Source organism: Phyllobates terribilis, unplaced genomic scaffold (genome assembly GCF_046119375.1).
Source record: "Phyllobates terribilis strain yellow unplaced genomic scaffold, ASM4611937v1 Scaffold_123__1_contigs__length_5148117, whole genome shotgun sequence".
Lineage (NCBI taxonomy): Eukaryota > Metazoa > Chordata > Amphibia > Anura > Dendrobatidae > Phyllobates > Phyllobates terribilis.
In genome coordinates this window covers 1,586,682-1,602,719 of record NW_027362883.1, presented here as the reverse complement: position 1 = coordinate 1,602,719, position 16,038 = coordinate 1,586,682, and the positions used below count along the sequence as shown (strand labels likewise).

General features: G+C 45.7%; 10 non-coding genes and 2 pseudogenes across 10 annotated transcripts; all 12 read right to left on the bottom strand.

The window, feature by feature from the left end:
• Window positions 1–622: 622 nt before the first annotated feature.
• Window positions 623–813, bottom strand: LOC141201862 (U2 spliceosomal RNA). Its single transcript, XR_012273154.1, has one exon. It is a non-coding gene; the product is annotated as a U2 spliceosomal RNA (small nuclear RNA).
• Window positions 814–1,925: 1,112 nt separating this feature from the next.
• LOC141202342 (U2 spliceosomal RNA) lies at window positions 1,926–2,116 on the bottom strand. Its single transcript, XR_012273618.1, has one exon. It is a non-coding gene; the product is annotated as a U2 spliceosomal RNA (small nuclear RNA).
• A 1,118-nt stretch (window positions 2,117–3,234) lies between these two features.
• On the bottom strand, window positions 3,235–3,425 carry LOC141201861 (U2 spliceosomal RNA). Its single transcript, XR_012273153.1, has one exon. It is a non-coding gene; the product is annotated as a U2 spliceosomal RNA (small nuclear RNA).
• A 1,115-nt stretch (window positions 3,426–4,540) lies between these two features.
• On the bottom strand, window positions 4,541–4,723 carry LOC141202522 (U2 spliceosomal RNA). The gene has a single exon (XR_012273793.1). It is a non-coding gene; the product is annotated as a U2 spliceosomal RNA (small nuclear RNA).
• A 1,996-nt stretch (window positions 4,724–6,719) lies between these two features.
• Window positions 6,720–6,910, bottom strand: LOC141201860 (U2 spliceosomal RNA). The gene has a single exon (XR_012273152.1). It is a non-coding gene; the product is annotated as a U2 spliceosomal RNA (small nuclear RNA).
• A 1,115-nt stretch (window positions 6,911–8,025) lies between these two features.
• LOC141202371 (U2 spliceosomal RNA) lies at window positions 8,026–8,216 on the bottom strand. Its single transcript, XR_012273646.1, has one exon. It is a non-coding gene; the product is annotated as a U2 spliceosomal RNA (small nuclear RNA).
• Window positions 8,217–9,331: 1,115 nt separating this feature from the next.
• On the bottom strand, window positions 9,332–9,522 carry LOC141201859 (U2 spliceosomal RNA). The gene has a single exon (XR_012273151.1). It is a non-coding gene; the product is annotated as a U2 spliceosomal RNA (small nuclear RNA).
• A 1,115-nt stretch (window positions 9,523–10,637) lies between these two features.
• On the bottom strand, window positions 10,638–10,828 carry LOC141201857 (U2 spliceosomal RNA). Its single transcript, XR_012273150.1, has one exon. It is a non-coding gene; the product is annotated as a U2 spliceosomal RNA (small nuclear RNA).
• A 1,115-nt stretch (window positions 10,829–11,943) lies between these two features.
• Window positions 11,944–12,124, bottom strand: LOC141202588 (U2 spliceosomal RNA; annotated as a pseudogene).
• Window positions 12,125–12,920: 796 nt separating this feature from the next.
• Window positions 12,921–13,012, bottom strand: LOC141202726 (U2 spliceosomal RNA; annotated as a pseudogene).
• Window positions 13,013–14,127: 1,115 nt separating this feature from the next.
• LOC141202209 (U2 spliceosomal RNA) lies at window positions 14,128–14,318 on the bottom strand. The gene has a single exon (XR_012273491.1). It is a non-coding gene; the product is annotated as a U2 spliceosomal RNA (small nuclear RNA).
• Window positions 14,319–15,433: 1,115 nt separating this feature from the next.
• Window positions 15,434–15,624, bottom strand: LOC141201856 (U2 spliceosomal RNA). Its single transcript, XR_012273149.1, has one exon. It is a non-coding gene; the product is annotated as a U2 spliceosomal RNA (small nuclear RNA).
• Window positions 15,625–16,038: the final 414 nt, after the last annotated feature.

Here is a 16,038-nt window from a genome sequence, read left to right as displayed (position 1 = left end):
ACAGAGACCGCCATAAGCAACAGTTTAACAGAATGCCACAGACTAATCAACCAAACTTTTTGGGTTGGGTTCTCTTTTATAGTCTGCAGGCATTAAATGAAAGAAGTCAGTGTTCCAGCAGAAGGAGACAACGTTTCAGAAAAGGCATTGTAGCAAACCAAAAAAGAAATTTTAAGCGCAGCAGAGTAACCAGCGCACATACCTGTTAGCTCAGGTGAGTTTAAAAGGCTGCTGTTGATAACAAGGGCATTTGCTATATAGATGGTGTGTGTGCAACAATATACTGAAAGGTCAATTATATTGTGCAGCTTATCTCACCGCCTGTAGTTATTTAGGTGAAAGCTCCAAAATGCTTGCCTAATATGTCTGTTTATCCAAAAGGAAGTAAAAAGGGAGAGCTAGAAAGATAGCATTGCATCACATTACATGGCAATGCAATGCACAGTTGCTGAAGTTGAACCAAAATGAGCTTGTAATCTGGCTTCTGCAACTTTGAACATGAAAAATCCAATGAGGAGAAGAAAAGCAAAGCCAAAGAGTCCATCCCAAAATCCGACAAACAAGCAAAATGAACAAAAAACATTGAATTCAATTCTTTCTGATTTTAGAAACTGCATTAAAGAAGGGGTGCACCGGTCCTGGAGATACTGCAATACCAGGTCAATGCGTGGAGTGGACAGAGCAAGCTCTTTTTCCATCTCCCTGTTCTAAAAATCCATTTAATATATGGTCCCCAGATAGGGGACGTATCAGATATTAAACTGATAAGAACAGATACTACACTTGATCTTAGCCAAAAGGCCGAGAAGCGATAACCAGAATTGGTTTCAAACTACGGAGCCACCCAAGGATCCTGAAAAGTCCATTTGTGGAGATGAGCTCCTGGACTCCCGTTAAGAAGACATGTTGTCAACCTCTAGATCCCTTACATGCCTGCACTTTTCGGCTTGCTGCTGCTGCAATCCACGCGTTTTAGATCTGCATAACTCCACCTCTTTAAACACAGCACCTTCACCCCCTGCTGTTCCCACCCGCCTCAACACCGTTGGAAGGGAGGAGAACCAATTAAGGCGGGGGGTGGGGTGGAACGAGCAGCTGTCTACCCTTAGCAGGAGGGCTCCTGATTACATACCTCTCCTGCTGCTGCTGCTGCTTGCTGTCCAGCAGCAGACTGAAGGTGGCTGCTGCTGTGCACAGGTATATAAAGGCTCAGAGCCTATTATGACACGCGCAGCCAGCGTTCCATTGCCACATTCCATCTACTGCAGGCAGGATACCTGGCTGGCTGAATGTCGCTGAGAAGCTCACAGAGACCGCCATAAGCAACAGTTTAACAGAATGCCACAGACTAATCAACCAAACTTTTTGGGTTGGGTTCTCTTTTATAGTCTGCAGGCATTAAATGAAAGAAGTCAGTGTTCCAGCAGAAGGAGACAACGTTTCAGAAAAGGCATTGTAGCAAACCAAAAAAGAAATTTTAAGCGCAGCAGAGTAACCAGCGCACATACCTGTTAGCTCAGGTGAGTTTAAAAGGCTGCTGTTGATAACAAGGGCATTTGCTAAATAGATGGTGTGTGTGCAACAATATACTGAAAGGTCAATTATATTGTGCAGCTTATCTCACCACCTGTAGTTATTTAGGTGAAAGCTCCAAAATGCTTGCCTAATATGTCTGTTTATCCAAAAGGAAGTAAAAAGGGAGAGCTAGAAAGATAGCATTGCATCACATTACATGGCAATGCAATGCACAGTTGCTGAAGTTGAACCAAAATGAGCTTGTAATCTGGCTTCTGCAACTTTGAACATGAAAAATCCAATGAGAAGAAAAGCAAAGCCAAAGAGTCCATCCCAAAATCCGACAAACAAGCAAAATGAACAAAAAACATTGAATTCAATTCTTTCTGATTTTAGAAACTGCATTAAAGAAGGGGTGCACCGGTCCTGGAGATACTGCAATACCAGGTCAATGCGTGGAGTGGACAGAGCAAGCTCTTTTTCCATCTCCCTGTTCTAAAAATCCATTTAATATATGGTCCCCAGATAGGGGACGTATCAGATATTAAACTGATAAGAACAGATACTACTCTTGATCTTAGCCAAAAGGCCGAGAAGCGATAACCAGAATTGGTTTCAAACTACGGAGCCACCCAAGGATCCTGAAAAGTCCATTTGTGGAGATGAGCTCCTGGACTCCCGTTAAGAAGACATGTTGTCAACCTCTAGATCCCTTACATGCCTGCACTTTTCGGCTTGCTGCTGCTGCAATCCACGCGTTTTAGATCTGCATAACTCCACCTCTTTAAACACAGCACCTTCACCCCCTGCTGTTCCCACCCGCCTCAACACCGTTGGAAGGGAGGAGAACCAATTAAGGCGGGGGGTGGGGTGGAACGAGCAGCTGTCTACCCTTAGCAGGAGGGCTCCTGATTACATACCTCTCCTGCTGCTGCTGCTGCTGCTGGCTGTCCAGCAGCAGACTGAAGGTGGCTGCTGCTGTGCACTGGTATATAAAGGCTCAGAGCCTATTATGACACGCGCAGCCAGCGTTCCATTGCCACATTCCATCTACTGCAGGCAGGATACCTGGCTGGCTGAATGTCGCTGAGAAGCTCACAGAGACCGCCATAAGCAACAGTTTAACAGAATGCCACAGACTAATCAACCAAACTTTTTGGGTTGGGTTCTCTTTTATAGTCTGCAGGCATTAAATGAAAGAAGTCAGTGTTCCAGCAGAAGGAGACAACGTTTCAGAAAAGGCATTGTAGCAAACCAAAAAAGAAATTTTAAGCGCAGCAGAGTAACCAGCGCACATACCTGTTAGCTCAGGTGAGTTTAAAAGGCTGCTGTTGATAACAAGGGCATTTGCTAAATAGATGGTGTGTGTGCAACAATATACTGAAAGGTCAATTATATTGTGCAGCTTATCTCACCACCTGTAGTTATTTAGGTGAAAGCTCCAAAATGCTTGCCTAATATGTCTGTTTATCCAAAAGGAGGTAAAAAGGGAGAGCTAGAAAGATAGCATTGCATCACATTACATGGCAATGCAATGCACAGTTGCTGAAGTTGAACCAAAATGAGCTTGTAATCTGGCTTCTGCAACTTTGAACATGAAAAATCCAATGAGGAGAAGAAAAGCAAAGCCAAAGAGTCCATCCCAAAATCCGACAAACAAGCAAAATGAACAAAAAACATTGAATTCAATTCTTTCTGATTTTAGAAACTGCATTAAAGAAGGGGTGCACCGGTCCTGGAGATACTGCAATACCAGGTCAATGCGTGGAGTGGACAGAGCAAGCTCTTTTTCCATCTCCCTGTTCTAAAAATCCATTTAATATATGGTCCCCAGATAGGGGACGTATCAGATATTAAACTGATAAGAACAGATACTACACTTGATCTTAGCCAAAAGGCCGAGAAGCGATAACCAGAATTGGTTTCAAACTACGGAGCCACCCAAGGATCCTGAAAAGTCCATTTGTGGAGATGAGCTCCTGGACTCCCGTTAAGAAGACATGTTGTCAACCTCTAGATCCCTTACATGCCTGCACTTTTCGGCTTGCTGCTGCTGCAATCCACGCGTTTTAGATCTGCATAACTCCACCTCTTTAAACACAGCACCTTCACCCCCTGCTGTTCCCACCCGCCTCAACACCGTTGGAAGGGAGGAGAACCAATTAAGGCGGGGGGTGGGGTGGAACGAGCAGCTGTCTACCCTTAGCAGGAGGGCTCCTGATTACATACCTCTCCTGCTGCTGCTGCTGCTGGCTGTCCAGCAGCAGACTGAAGGTGGCTGCTGCTGTGCACAGGTATATAAAGGCTCAGAGCCTATTATGACACGCGCAGCCAGCGTTCCATTGCCACATTCCATCTACTGCAGGCAGGATACCTGGCTGGCTGAATGTCGCTGAGAAGCTCACAGAGACCGCCATAAGCAACAGTTTAACAGAATGCCACAGACTAATCAACCAAACTTTTTGGGTTGGGTTCTCTTTTATAGTCTGCAGGCATTAAATGAAAGAAGTCAGTGTTCCAGCAGAAGGAGACAACGTTTCAGAAAAGGCATTGTAGCAAACCAAAAAAGAAATTTTAAGCGCAGCAGAGTAACCAGCGCACATACCTGTTAGCTCAGGTGAGTTTAAAAGGCTGCTGTTGATAACAAGGGCATTTGCTAAATAGATGGTGTGTGTGCAACAATATACTGAAAGGTCAATTATATTGTGCAGCTTATCTCACCACCTGTAGTTATTTAGGTGAAAGCTCCAAAATGCTTGCCTAATATGTCTGTTTATCCAAAAGGAAGTAAAAAGGGAGAGCTAGAAAGATAGCATTGCATCACATTACATGGCAATGCAATGCACAGTTCCTGAAGTTGAACCAAAATGAGCTTGTAATCTGGCTTCTGCAACTTTGAACATGAAAAATCCAATGAGGAGAAGAAAAGCAAAGCCAAAGAGTCCATCCCAAAATCCGACAAACAAGCAAAATGAACAAAAAACATTGAATTCAATTCTTTCTGATTTTAGAAACTGCATTAAAGAAGGGGTGCACCGGTCCTGGAGATACTGCAATACCAGGTCAATGCGTGGAGTGGACAGAGCAAGCTCTTTTTCCATCTCCCTGTTCTAAAAATCCATTTAATATATGGTCCCCAGATAGGGGACGTATCAGATATTAAACTGATAAGAACAGATTTTTTTTTTTATCGAAAGCCCGAATTCGTGTACAAAACCCGAGTGCGCTTAAAAAAGTGACAAGTGCCACAAAAAAAGTGCACTAGGATGCTGGTCTTCTTGAAACCCTCTCCAAAAGGAGAAGGGTCCCCCAAACCATTCCCCGTCCCTCCGAGCCAAAAGGCCACAGCGAGGAACAGGGACAAAAAGCCACCTCCAACCGAAGCCAGAGGCGACCCAATCTTACCCCCAGCACCTGCCCGAGTTCTCACCCGAGCAAGGCACTGGGAGCCAAAGACTGTGCTCCCCTCCCGGAAGAGGGGAGCCAACAACGCTCTCCTCCCGAAAGAGGAGAGCCAGGGGGTTTCAGGGGGGAGCGGAACCTGATGGCCACACACTCCCCCACTAGACCTGCCAAGAGAGGAACCCGTAAGGGAACCGCATCCCGACAAAATCCTAGTAGGACGTGACACACGTGAATAAGTGGACACACAGTGACAAAGAAATTAAATAAATAGTGAAGGTTTCACAGTATAATACTGCCCGGACCTTCGACCGGGAATTGAAAAATTCCCCATCCTAAGGCAAGAAGGCCCGGAATAAGGGTGTGTGCGAAGAAAGAAAATTTGAAGTGCTTGTGCAAATGTGCCATAAACTCAAGTGGGGTTCCCAATCCCAGTGAGTTAAGGCACCCCAGGGTCACCACTCCTGGGGCACTTCACACTTCGGGCTTTCGATCTTCCCCGGCCCAATGGCGTCGATCCTGGGGGGCCATGCTTTCCACCAGATGACTATATTAGCCACCTGGCGTACTAACAAGCGCCTAAACCCCAGTGTGCATAATGTATCAATCTACTAGGGCGGCCAACATCCAAAACCGCCTTTTCGAAAGACACTACACTTGATCTTAGCCAAAAGGCCGAGAAGCGATAACCAGAATTGGTTTCAAACTACGGAGCCACCCAAGGATCCTGAAAAGTCCATTTGTGGAGATGAGCTCCCGGACTCCCGTTAAGAAGACATGTTGTCAACCTCTAGATCCCTTACATGCCTGCACTTTTCGGCTTGCTGCTGCTGCAATCCACGCGTTTTAGATCTGCATAACTCCACCTCTTTAAACACAGCACCTTCACCCCCTGCTGTTCCCACCCGCCTCAACACCGTTGGAAGGGAGGAGAACCAATTAAGGCGGGGGGTGGGGTGGAACGAGCAGCTGTCTACCCTTAGCAGGAGGGCTCCTGACTACATACCTCTCCTGCTGCTGCTGCTGCTGGCTGTCCAGCAGCAGACTGAAGGTGGCTGCTGCTGTGCACAGGTATATAAAGGCTCAGAGCCTATTATGACACGCGCAGCCAGCGTTCCATTGCCACATTCCATCTACTGCAGGCAGGATACCTGGCTGGCTGAATGTCGCTGAGAAGCTCACAGAGACCGCCATAAGCAACAGTTTAACAGAATGCCACAGACTAATCAACCAAACTTTTTGGGTTGGGTTCTCTTTTATAGTCTGCAGGCATTAAATGAAAGAAGTCAGTGTTCCAGCAGAAGGAGACAACGTTTCAGAAAAGGCATTGTAGCAAACCAAAAAAGAAATTTTAAGCGCAGCAGAGTAACCAGCGCACATACCTGTTAGCTCAGGTGAGTTTAAAAGGCTGCTGTTGATAACAAGGGCATTTGCTAAATAGATGGTGTGTGTGCAACAATATACTGAAAGGTCAATTATATTGTGCAGCTTATCTCACCACCTGTAGTTATTTAGGTGAAAGCTCCAAAATGCTTGCCTAATATGTCTGTTTATCCAAAAGGAAGTAAAAAGGGAGAGCTAGAAAGATAGCATTGCATCACATTACATGGCAATGCAATGCACAGTTGCTGAAGTTGAACCAAAATGAGCTTGTAATCTGGCTTCTGCAACTTTGAACATGAAAAATCCAATGAGGAGAAGAAAAGCAAAGCCAAAGAGTCCATCCCAAAATCCGACAAACAAGCAAAATGAACAAAAAACATTGAATTCAATTCTTTCTGATTTTAGAAACTGCATTAAAGAAGGGGTGCACCGGTCCTGGAGATACTGCAATACCAGGTCAATGCGTGGAGTGGACAGAGCAAGCTCTTTTTCCATCTCCCTGTTCTAAAAATCCATTTAATATATGGTCCCCAGATAGGGGACGTATCAGATATTAAACTGATAAGAACAGATACTACACTTGATCTTAGCCAAAAGGCCGAGAAGCGATAACCAGAATTGGTTTCAAACTACGGAGCCACCCAAGGATCCTGAAAAGTCCATTTGTGGAGATGAGCTCCTGGACTCCCGTTAAGAAGACATGTTGTCAACCTCTAGATCCCTTACATGCCTGCACTTTTCGGCTTGCTGCTGCTGCAATCCACGCGTTTTAGATCTGCATAACTCCACCTCTTTAAACACAGCACCTTCACCCCCTGCTGTTCCCACCCGCCTCAACACCGTTGGAAGGGAGGAGAACCAATTAAGGCGGGGGGTGGGGTGGAACGAGCAGCTGTCTACCCTTAGCAGGAGGGCTCCTGATTACATACCTCTCCTGCTGCTGCTGCTGCTGGCTGTCCAGCAGCAGACTGAAGGTGGCTGCTGCTGTGCACAGGTATATAAAGGCTCAGAGCCTATTATGACACGCGCAGCCAGCGTTCCATTGCCACATTCCATCTACTGCAGGCAGGATACCTGGCTGGCTGAATGTCGCTGAGAAGCTCACAGAGACCGCCATAAGCAACAGTTTAACAGAATGCCACAGACTAATCAACCAAACTTTTTGGGTTGGGTTCTCTTTTATAGTCTGCAGGCATTAAATGAAAGAAGTCAGTGTTCCAGCAGAAGGAGACAACGTTTCAGAAAAGGCATTGTAGCAAACCAAAAAAGAAATTTTAAGCGCAGCAGAGTAACCAGCGCACATACCTGTTAGCTCAGGTGAGTTTAAAAGGCTGCTGTTGATAACAAGGGCATTTGCTAAATAGATGGTGTGTGTGCAACAATATACTGAAAGGTCAATTATATTGTGCAGCTTATCTCACCACCTGTAGTTATTTAGGTGAAAGCTCCAAAATGCTTGCCTAATATGTCTGTTTATCCAAAAGGAAGTAAAAAGGGAGAGCTAGAAAGATAGCATTGCATCACATTACATGGCAATGCAATGCACAGTTGCTGAAGTTGAACCAAAATGAGCTTGTAATCTGGCTTCTGCAACTTTGAACATGAAAAATCCAATGAGGAGAAGAAAAGCAAAGCCAAAGAGTCCATCCCAAAATCCGACAAACAAGCAAAATGAACAAAAAACATTGAATTCAATTCTTTCTGATTTTAGAAACTGCATTAAAGAAGGGGTGCACCGGTCCTGGAGATACTGCAATACCAGGTCAATGCGTGGAGTGGACAGAGCAAGCTCTTTTTCCATCTCCCTGTTCTAAAAATCCATTTAATATATGGTCCCCAGATAGGGGACGTATCAGATATTGAACTGATAAGAACAGATACTACACTTGATCTTAGCCAAAAGGCCGAGAAGCGATAACCAGAATTGGTTTCAAACTACGGAGCCACCCAAGGATCCTGAAAAGTCCATTTGTGGAGATGAGCTCCTGGACTCCCGTTAAGAAGACATGTTGTCAACCTCTAGATCCCTTACATGCCTGCACTTTTCGGCTTGCTGCTGCTGCAATCCACGCGTTTTAGATCTGCATAACTCCACCTCTTTAAACACAGCACCTTCACCCCCTGCTGTTCCCACCCGCCTCAACACCGTTGGAAGGGAGGAGAACCAATTAAGGCGGGGGGTGGGGTGGAACGAGCAGCTGTCTACCCTTAGCAGGAGGGCTCCTGATTACATACCTCTCCTGCTGCTGCTGCTGCTGGCTGTCCAGCAGCAGACTGAAGGTGGCTGCTGCTGTGCACAGGTATATAAAGGCTCAGAGCCTATTATGACACGCGCAGCCAGCGTTCCATTGCCACATTCCATCTACTGCAGGCAGGATACCTGGCTGGCTGAATGTCGCTGAGAAGCTCACAGAGACCGCCATAAGCAACAGTTTAACAGAATGCCACAGACTAATCAACCAAACTTTTTGGGTTGGGTTCTCTTTTATAGTCTGCAGGCATTAAATGAAAGAAGTCAGTGTTCCAGCAGAAGGAGACAACGTTTCAGAAAAGGCATTGTAGCAAACCAAAAAAGACATTTTAAGCGCAGCAGAGTAACCAGCGCACATACCTGTTAGCTCAGGTGAGTTTAAAAGGCTGCTGTTGATAACAAGGGCATTTGCTAAATAGATGGTGTGTGTGCAACAATATACTGAAAGGTCAATTATATTGTGCAGCTTATCTCACCACCTGTAGTTATTTAGGTGAAAGCTCCAAAATGCTTGCCTAATATGTCTGTTTATCCAAAAGGAAGTAAAAAGGGAGAGCTAGAAAGATAGCATTGCATCACATTACATGGCAATGCAATGCACAGTTGCGGAGGTTGAACCAAAATGAGCTTGTAATCTGGCTTCTGCAACTTTGAACATGAAAAATCCATTGAGGAGAAGAAAAGCAAAGCCAAAGAGTCCATCCCCAAATCCGACAAACAAGCAAAATGAACAAAAAACATTGAATTCAATTCTTTCTGATTTTAGAAACTGCATTAAAGAAGGGGTGCACCGGTCCTGGAGATACTGCAATACCAGGTCAATGCGTGGAGTGGACAGAGCAAGCTCTTTTTCCATCTCCCTGTTCTAAAAATCCATTTAATATATGGTCCCCAGATAGGGGACGTATCAGATATTAAACTGATAAGAACAGATACTACACTTGATCTTAGCCAAAAGGCCGAGAAGCGATAACCAGAATTGGTTTCAAACTACGGAGCCACCCAAGGATCCTGAAAAGTCCATTTGTGGAGATGAGCTCCTGGACTCCCGTTAAGAAGACATGTTGTCAACCTCTAGATCCCTTACATGCCTGCACTTTTCGGCTTGCTGCTGCTGCAATCCACGCGTTTTAGATCTGCATAACTCCACCTCTTTAAACACAGCACCTTCACCCCCTGCTGTTCCCACCCGCCTCAACACCGTTGGAAGGGAGGAGAACCAATTAAGGCGGGGGGTGGGGTGGAACGAGCAGCTGTCTACCCTTAGCAGGAGGGCTCCTGATTACATACCTCTCCTGCTGCTGCTGCTGCTGGCTGTCCAGCAGCAGACTGAAGGTGGCTGCTGCTGTGCACAGGTATATAAAGGCTCAGAGCCTATTATGACACGCGCAGCCAGCGTTCCATTGCCACATTCCATCTACTGCAGGCAGGATACCTGGCTGGCTGAATGTCGCTGAGAAGCTCACAGAGACCGCCATAAGCAACAGTTTAACAGAATGCCACAGACTAATCAACCAAACTTTTTGGGTTGGGTTCTCTTTTATAGTCTGCAGGCATTAAATGAAAGAAGTCAGTGTTCCAGCAGAAGGAGACAACGTTTCAGAAAAGGCATTGTAGCAAACCAAAAAAGAAATTTTAAGCGCAGCAGAGTAACCAGCGCACATACCTGTTAGCTCAGGTGAGTTTAAAAGGCTGCTGTTGATAACAAGGGCATTTGCTAAATAGATGGTGTGTGTGCAACAATATACTGAAAGGTCAATTATATTGTGCAGCTTATCTCACCACCTGTAGTTATTTAGGTGAAAGCTCCAAAATGCTTGCCTAATATGTCTGTTTATCCAAAAGGAAGTAAAAAGGGAGAGCTAGAAAGATAGCATTGCATCACATTACATGGCAATGCAATGCACAGTTGCTGAAGTTGAACCAAAATGAGCTTGTAATCTGGCTTCTGCAACTTTGAACATGAAAAATCCAATGAGGAGAAGAAAAGCAAAGCCAAAGAGTCCATCCCAAAATCCGACAAACAAGCAAAATGAACAAAAAACATTGAATTCAATTCTTTCTGATTTTAGAAACTGCATTAAAGAAGGGGTGCACCGGTCCTGGAGATACTGCAATACCAGGTCAATGCGTGGAGTGGACAGAGCAAGCTCTTTTTCCATCTCCCTGTTCTAAAAATCCATTTAATATATGGTCCCCAGATAGGGGACGTATCAGATATTAAACTGATAAGAACAGATACTACACTTGATCTTAGCCAAAAGGCCGAGAAGCGATAACCAGAATTGGTTTCAAACTACGGAGCCACCCAAGGATCCTGAAAAGTCCATTTGTGGAGATGAGCTCCTGGACTCCCGTTAAGAAGACATGTTGTCAACCTCTAGATCCCTTACATGCCTGCACTTTTCGGCTTGCTGCTGCTGCAATCCACGCGTTTTAGATCTGCATAACTCCACCTCTTTAAACACAGCACCTTCACCCCCTGCTGTTCCCACCCGCCTCAACACCGTTGGAAGGGAGGAGAACCAATTAAGGCGGGGGGTGGGGTGGAACGAGCAGCTGTCTACCCTTAGCAGGAGGGCTCCTGATTACATACCTCTCCTGCTGCTGCTGCTGCTGGCTGTCCAGCAGCAGACTGAAGGTGGCTGCTGCTGTGCACAGGTATATAAAGGCTCAGAGCCTATTATGACACGCGCAGCCAGCGTTCCATTGCCACATTCCATCTACTGCAGGCAGGATACCTGGCTGGCTGAATGTCGCTGAGAAGCTCACAGAGACCGCCATAAGCAACAGTTTAACAGAATGCCACAGACTAATCAACCAAACTTTTTGGGTTGGGTTCTCTTTTATAGTCTGCAGGCATTAAATGAAAGAAGTCAGTGTTCCAGCAGAAGGAGACAACGTTTCAGATAAGGCATTGTAGCAAACCAAAAAAGAAATTTTAAGCGCAGCAGAGTAACCAGCGCACATACCTGTTAGCTCAGGTGAGTTTAAAAGGCTGCTGTTGATAACAAGGGCATTTGCTAAATAGATGGTGTGTGTGCAACAATATACTGAAAGGTCAATTATATTGTGCAGCTTATCTCACCACCTGTAGTTATTTAGGTGAAAGCTCCAAAATGCTTGCCTAATATGTCTGTTTATCCAAAAGGAAGTAAAAAGGGAGAGCTAGAAAGATAGCATTGCATCACATTACATGGCAATGCAATGCACAGTTGCTGAAGTTGAACCAAAATGAGCTTGTAATCTGGCTTCTGCAACTTTGAACATGAAAAATCCAATGAGGAGAAGAAAAGCAAAGCCAAAGAGTCCATCCCAAAATCCGACAAACAAGCAAAATGAACAAAAAACATTGAATTCAATTCTTTCTGATTTTAGAAACTGCATTAAAGAAGGGGTGCACCGGTCCTGGAGATACTGCAATACCAGGTCAATGCGTGGAGTGGACAGAGCAAGCTCTTTTTCCATCTCCCTGTTCTAAAAATCCATTTAATATATGGTCCCCAGATAGGGGACGTATCAGATATTAAACTGATAAGAACAGATTTTTTTTTTTTTTTTTTCAAAAGCCCGAATTCGTGTACAAAACCCGAGTGCGCTTAAAAAAGTGACAAGTGCCACAAAAAAAGTGCACTAGGATGCTGGTCTTCTTGAAACCCTCTCCAAAAGGAGAAGGGTCCCCCAAACCATTCCCCGTCCCTCCGAGCCAGAAGGCCACAGCGAGGAACAGGGACAAATAGCCACCTCCAGCCGGAGCCAGAGGCGACCCAATCTTACCCCCAGCACCTGCCCGACTTCTCACCCGAGCAAGGCACTGGGAGCCAAAGACTGTGCTCCCCTCCCGGAAGAGGGTAGCCAACAACGCTCTCCTCCCGAAAGAGGAGAGCCAGGGGGGTTCAGGGGGGAGCGGAACCTGATGGCCACACACTCCCCCCCTAGACCTGCCAAGAGAGGAACCCGTAAGGGAACCGCATCCCGACAAAATCCTAGTAGGACATGACACACGTGAATAAGTGGACACACAGTGACAAAGAAATTAAATAAATAGTGAAGGTTTCACAGTATAATACTGCCCGGACCTTCGACCGGGAATTGAAAAATTCCCCATCCTAAGGCCAGAAGGCCCGGAATAAGGGTGTGTGTGAAGAAAGAAATATTGAAGTGCTAGTGCAAATGTGCCATAAACTCAAGTGGGGTTCCCAATCCCAGTGAGTTAAGGCATCCCGGGGTCACCACTCCTGGGGCACTTCACACTTCGGGCTTTCGATCTTCCCCGGCCCAATGGCGTCGATCCTGGGGGGCCATGCTTTCCACCAGATGACTATATTAGCCACCTGGCGTACTAACAAGCGCCTAAACCCCAGTGTGCATAATGTATCAATCTACTAGGGCGGCCAACATCCAAAACCGCCTTTTCGAAAGATACTACACTTGATCTTAGCCAAAAGGCCGAGAAGCGATAACCAGAATTGGTTTCAAACTACGGAGCCACCCAAGGATCCTGAAAAGTCCATTTGTGGAGATGAGCTCCTGGACTCCCGTTAAGAAGACATGTTGTCAACCTCTAGATCCCTTACATGCCTGCACTTTTCGGCTTGCTGCTGCTGCAATCCACGCGTTTTAGATCTGCATAACTCCACCTCTTTAAACACAGCACCTTCACCCCCTGCTGTTCCCACCCGCCTCAACACCGTTGGAAGGGAGGAGAACCAATTAAGGCGGGGGGTGGGGTGGAACGAGCAGCTGTCTACCCTTAGCAGGAGGGCTCCTGATTACATACCTCTCCTGCTGCTGCTGCTGCTGGCTGTCCAGCAGCAGACTGAAGGTGGCTGCTGCTGTGCACAGGTATATAAAGGCTCAGAGCCTATTATGACACGCGCAGCCAGCGTTCCATTGCCACATTCCATCTACTGCAGGCAGGATACCTGGCTGGCTGAATGTCGCTGAGAAGCTCACAGAGACCGCCATAAGCAACAGTTTAACAGAATGCCACAGACTAATCAACCAAACTTTTTGGGTTGGGTTCTCTTTTATAGTCTGCAGGCATTAAATGAAAGAAGTCAGTGTTCTAGCAGAAGGAGACAACGTTTCAGAAAAGGCATTGTAGCAAACCAAAAAAGAAATTTTAAGCGCAGCAGAGTAACCAGCGCACATACCTGTTAGCTCAGGTGAGTTTAAAAGGCTGCTGTTGATAACAAGGGCATTTGCTAAATAGATGGTGTGTGTGCAACAATATACTGAAAGGTCAATTATATTGTGCAGCTTATCTCACCACCTGTAGTTATTTAGGTGAAAGCTCCAAAATGCTTGCCTAATATGTCTGTTTATCCAAAAGGAAGTAAAAAGGGAGAGCTAGAAAGATAGCATTGCATCACATTACATGGCAATGCAATGCACAGTTGCTGAAGTTGAACCAAAATGAGCTTGTAATCTGGCTTCTGCAACTTTGAACATGAAAAATCCAATGAGGAGAAGAAAAGCAAAGCCAAAGAGTCCATCCCAAAATCCGACAAACAAGCAAAATGAACAAAAAACATTGAATTCAATTCTTTCTGATTTTAGAAACTGCATTAAAGAAGGGGTGCACCGGTCCTGGAGATACTGCAATACCAGGTCAATGCATGGAGTGGACAGAGCAAGCTCTTTTTCCATCTCCCTGTTCTAAAAATCCATTTAATATATGGTCCCCAGATAGGGGACGTATCAGATATTAAACTGATAAGAACAGATACTACACTTGATCTTAGCCAAAAGGCCGAGAAGCGATAACCAGAATTGGTTTCAAACTACGGAGCCACCCAAGGATCCTGAAAAGTCCATTTGTGGAGATGAGCTCCTGGACTCCCGTTAAGAAGACATGTTGTCAACCTCTAGATCCCTTACATGCCTGCACTTTTCGGCTTGCTGCTGCTGCAATCCACGCGTTTTAGATCTGCATAACTCCACCTCTTTAAACACAGCACCTTCACCCCCTGCTGTTCCCACCCGCCTCAACACCGTTGGAAGGGAGGAGAACCAATTAAGGCGGGGGGTGGGGTGGAACGAGCAGCTGTCTACCCTTAGCAGGAGGGCTCCTGATTACATACCTCTCCTGCTGCTGCTGCTGCTGGCTGTCCAGCAGCAGACTGAAGGTGGCTGCTGCTGTGCACAGGTATATAAAGGCTCAGAGCCTATTATGACACGCGCAGCCAGCGTTCCATTGCCACATTCCATCTACTGCAGGCAGGATACCTGGCTGGCTGAATGTCGCTGAGAAGCTCACAGAGACCGCCATAAGCAACAGTTTAACAGAATGCCACAGACTAATCAACCAAACTTTTTGGGTTGGGTTCTCTTTTATAGTCTGCAGGCATTAAATGAAAGAAGTCAGTGTTCCAGCAGAAGGAGACAACGTTTCAGAAAAGGCATTGTAGCAAACCAAAAAAGAAATTTTAAGCGCAGCAGAGTAACCAGCGCACATACCTGTTAGCTCAGGTGAGTTTAAAAGGCTGCTGTTGATAACAAGGGCATTTGCTAAATAGATGGTGTGTGTGCAACAATATACTGAAAGGTCAATTATATTGTGCAGCTTATCTCACCACCTGTAGTTATTTAGGTGAAAGCTCCAAAATGCTTGCCTAATATGTCTGTTTATCCAAAAGGAAGTAAAAAGGGAGAGCTAGAAAGATAGCATTGCATCACATTACATGGCAATGCAATGCACAGTTGCTGAAGTTGAACCAAAATGAGCTTGTAATCTGGCTTCTGCAACTTTGAACATGAAAAATCCAATGAGGAGAAGAAAAGCAAAGCCAAAGAGTCCATCCCACAATCCGACAAACAAGCAAAATGAACAAAAAACATTGAATTCAATTCTTTCTGATTTTAGAAACTGCATTAAAGAAGGGGTGCACCGGTCCTGGAGATACTGCAATACCAGGTCAATGCGTGGAGTGGACAGAGCAAGCTCTTTTTCCATCTCCCTGTTCTAAAAATCCATTTAATATATGGTCCCCAGATAGGGGACGTATCAGATATTAAACTGATAAGAACAGATACTACACTTGATCTTAGCCAAAAGGCCGAGAAGCGATAACCAGAATTGGTTTCAAACTACGGAGCCACCCAAGGATCCTGAAAAGTCCATTTGTGGAGATGAGCTCCTGGACTCCCGTTAAGAAGACATGTTGTCAACCTCTAGATCCCTTACATGCCTGCACTTTTCGGCTTGCTGCTGCTGCAATCCACGCGTTTTAGATCTGCATAACTCCACCTCTTTAAACACAGCACCTTCACCCCCTGCTGTTCCCACCCGCCTCAACACCGTTGGAAGGGAGGAGAACCAATTAAGGCGGGGGGTGGGGTGGAACGAGCAGCTGTCTACCCTTAGCAGGAGGGCTCCTGATTACATACCTCTCCTGCTGCTGCTGCTGGCTGTCCAGCAGCAGACTGAAGGTGGCTGCTGCTGTGCACAGGTATATAAAGGCTCAGAGCCTATTATGACACGC